Source organism: Mesoplodon densirostris, chromosome 1 (genome assembly GCF_025265405.1).
Source record: "Mesoplodon densirostris isolate mMesDen1 chromosome 1, mMesDen1 primary haplotype, whole genome shotgun sequence".
Classification (NCBI taxonomy): Eukaryota; Metazoa; Chordata; class Mammalia; order Artiodactyla; family Ziphiidae; genus Mesoplodon; species Mesoplodon densirostris.
In genome coordinates, this window is record NC_082661.1 from 92462485 (window position 1) to 92466970 (window position 4486).

Genomic DNA, 4486 nt, shown 5'->3' on the forward strand with positions numbered 1-4486 from the left:
GATCTGGGAAGTGCAGGTCAAAGGACAGGCTCCAAAAATTTCAGATCTTAACACTGTCCTTCCTTTCCATCAGAGAGGGTCAAGTTTTTATATACATTACACCCTAGTTAATCCTCATAACAATCTGCAGGAGCACTTAATGACCACCTTCTTTTCCAGGTGAGGAGACAGATTAACTGATTTACCCATGATCACACAGCAAATAAATGGCTGTCCTCAATTAAAACTCAGATCTAACTCCAGAAGCTCTAATCTTAACACTACTCAATGTTGCCTCATGTTGAAAGGGGATGAAGGCAAAATTCTAGGGGATGAAGAGGGAATGGGACACTGATTACCAAAATGAATGCAACGAGAAGAACTGCAGGGTTGGATGACAGATGGATGAACAGATAGGTAGGTAGGTAGATCGATATAGATAGTCACATTTTACTAGCTTCTGAATTCTTCATCTTAGAGTAATATAAAGGGAACTTTGCTCCCCTCAGTTGATAGCACAATAAAAAAGCCAGTTCAATAGTTCTGGATGTAGGAAATATGAATGTTTCAGCAAGTCAAGGTAACTGTCTTTCCATGATACTTAAAACCAGGAACAACAGAAACTTAATTCTATTGCCACAGGCCTATTATAAAATTATGAAGTTAAGTTCTTTATATAATATTCAATCATTCTTTCTGAAGAGTCCATAAAATACTTCACAATTCTTTGGCACATGGATAAATATTACACAACTTAGAAACAGACAGGAATAAGCCACAGGACAATGGAAACAGACTATTAAAACTTAGTCAATATTTCCCAGGTGCCATTTTAAAAGAAATGCAAGGAAACTGGAAACTGTGGGAACTCTTTCTACACTTCAGTAAACTTTTTAAGATGTGCATTTTTTAAGAAATTCAAATTAGAACCATTTAAAATTAGCAGTATTAAATATACAATGAGAATGGGGAAATATCATAAATGCTTTTCAGAGAAATAAACGATTTGCAGATTAGCAGAAGCATGTCAAATGATTACATAAATGAGGTTTTCATTCTGAGCAAATGGCTTGACTGAGGTAAAAAGTTGTTGTCTGTGGATGAAAGAAAAACAGAAAAGGGAACTCTGTGTCTCTTGCTGTATGTACATCGTGACTCAGAGTGCATATGACTCTACAGAGGGGAATTACTTGATGTTTCTGCTTAACCAAATAATCCTTGCAGAGATATCCAGAGGCTACACCACAGCTTCCCGTTCCCCTGTTCTGAGATTTTCTGATCCGTAAATTCTCCCCAAACTAATTTTGCCTGAGTTGATATTGTGTGAGCACTTCTGTTTTGTTTTTATTTTTACATTCCAAACTGTACATCTGTCTTTGGATTTTCTGAGGTTTCTTCTTAACCTGCTGGTTTTACACTAAATGCTACCCCTGCCCCCATATGATGGGAACAAAATATTTCCAATGTGCAGTTTTTCCATTTACTTAATCAGAAGTCACGTGAGACATAAATCTTAGCCGAATTCAGAGGATTCCATATAAACTTTAAAACTGTATCTCAAATAAAATAATATAGATCTATTCTGCAGAAGCAGATTATCCATCCTTGACATAGTACAATAGCCATGGACCTTAGAAATAAAAAGAGCCTGAAATAAGGTGGAATGGAAATAATAATAAAAGATTGTCTGAGCACTACTGTTCTAGGACATAACATACATTATCTTTTCATTTTCAAAATAATCCTATGAGATATATGGCTAAAAATATTGCCATCTCCAACTTACAAATGAGGAAACTGAGCCACAGAGCGCTTAAGAAAATTACTCAATGGCACACAGTAGTTTTTGGTGAGGTGCTAACTTGAACTCAAGTAGTCTGTGTCCAGGGCCCTAACAACTCAGCACACTGCCTCTCAGTCTGGGAAGAAAGACCAAGAAATGCTGCTTAGATAGAATTCACCCAATGGCAACTAACTAGATAAAGGAAAGTGGAGAAAGGTCAAATATGACTCCAAAATTAGGTGACAAGAATAGTGCTGTCATCAAAGTAGAGTTGGGGAATGCTGAGTTTAAGTTCCAGCAGAACTATCAGGTGGAGATGTCAAGAAAACATTTAGCAATACAGGTCCAGAGATCAGAGGAAGAGACCTCAAATAGATAACTGGGAGTCAACTTCACAGAAGTGATGTTTAGAAAATTGGAAGCAGATAAGGAAAGGAACAGAAAAAGAACAGTGGTCAGAATATGTACAGCCTTAAGAATGCTCCCATCTAGGTGGCAGGAATAATGGCAGAAAACTAGGATGGCTGTGCTCAAGTGAAAAGAACATTTTAGGAGTCAGAGGTCAATATTCCATAATATAGAAAAATGAGAACTGAGATTAGTCTACTGTATTTGATATTTAGAAGGTACATCAAGAACTCCAAGACAGTGGTTTCATTTTAGTGGTAAATATTTTTATAAACAATTTGGATAAAAGCAAAAAAAGAAGATGTGTTGATCAAAACTACAGATGTGATAATGATAAAAGTTAATATCAATAAGTAACTCAACACTGAAAAAAATTCCATATACTATAAGGAAAAGCCAAAATTAGCATGATGAAATTTAAAATTTAGTAGGGGCAGGTAAAATATTCTATATAGTCCAAAAAAATTAATTTCTCACCAAATCTACGAGAAGGTGAAATATCAGTAATTCATATAAAAATGATGTGGGTGATATATTTTTAATTTGAATTTTCCTTTTATTATAAAGTGAATATAATCAGATTATAAAAGATTTATTTAAACAGATTTTTTTCAAAACCTTATATAATCTCACTACCCTAAGAAGATCAGTGTCAACACTGGTATGTTTATTTATAATCCTTTTGTCTCCCATGTGTATTTTATACATGCAAGTAATATAGGGTAGATACAATTTTATACCCTGCTTTTTTTACTTAACATCATTAGCAATTTATATACTATAGATTATATTAATATTTATGTGTTTTACTATGTAATAATTTTCCAACTAGTTAATGCAACATAATTTACCTACATAATCCTCTCATTTTAAAGATTATTTTCAGTTTTTCATTTTGGATGCAGTATTATATTGGCTTTGTAAAACAAACTGGGATAATTTTAACATTTTCTATTCACCAGTATAATTCATATTTTATATTTATATTTTGTATATATTTTTTATGTTTTATGGCAGGAAGATTACCTGATTCATCAAATGTTAAATGGAGTCACCTATAACACAATATAGACCCAGAGCCTTATTTAGAAACCATTTCTTGACAATATTTCTAAATTTATTCTATAATAGTTGGTCTTATATTTGAAGTCTCATATTTCTTATTTAAATTTTGGTGTTTCATATTTTCCCAGATTTTTTTTCATTTCATTTTGATTTTCTAGATTTATTAGACTAGAATTGTATATTGCAGGAGATGGTAAACATTTTCTATAAAAAGCCAAATAATAAACATTGTAGGTTTTGTGAACTCTACTGTCTCTGCCATAACTAATCAAATCTGCTGTTTTAGTCTAGAAGCAGCCATAGAGATGACATAAACAAAAGGGTGTGCCTGTGTTCCAATAAAACTTTACTTTTTGACTCATATTTTTATATAGGATTTTTTCAAATTAATAAAGTTTGAATTTTATATAATTTTCATATCACAAAATATTATTGATTTTATTTTTTTCAACCATTTAAAACTGTAAAGATCATTCTTAGTTTACATCCATTCCAAAATGAAGGTCAAATTGCTGTATCGGACTCCCCCTACCACTCAGAAAGAAGCTCAATGCCTAACAGGCACCTTGAGATTATAGAGAGAATGTATATCTCATTTGGGCATGCTTCTCTGATCCTTTTTCCAAGTAAGTCGAAGAGCTGCTAATTTTGAATGGCACTCAGAACAAGATAAGGTACTGTAACTTTTCCAGGATGATGTGCAAGCTGCTCTGAGACTTGAGTCATATGGTCCAGCTAACCCAGGAGTCTCCTTAGAGTGTTTCTGGAAGACAGGAATGCTGTATGGAGCTCTTATCAGGCCTTTATAGGTAAATCACAGTATAGACCTACTGGATTTTAAGCAAAGCTCTACTCTTCTCTGAAGATAACTATTCTCCTCTTGAAAAACCAGCTTTGGCATGCTATTGGACCTTAACAGAGGCTGAAGGGTTTGGCCACAGCCCGCAATGTTACCATATGACTTGAGATCCCCATCATGAACTGGGTGTTGTCTGACTCATCATACCTTAAGTGTGTGCCTACACTACAACCTTCATTATCAAATGAAAGTGGAATATACAAAATTAGGCTTGAGCAGGTTCTTAAAACCACAAGTAAATTGCATGAGTAAGTGGCCTAGAGGCCATGGACCCTATTTCTGCTATATTATCTCCTTTCTCCTCTCTCTCGACCTGCACCTATGTTCTTATGGGGAATTCTTCATGACCAATTGACTGAGGAAGAAAAACATGGGCCATATTTAGAGATGGC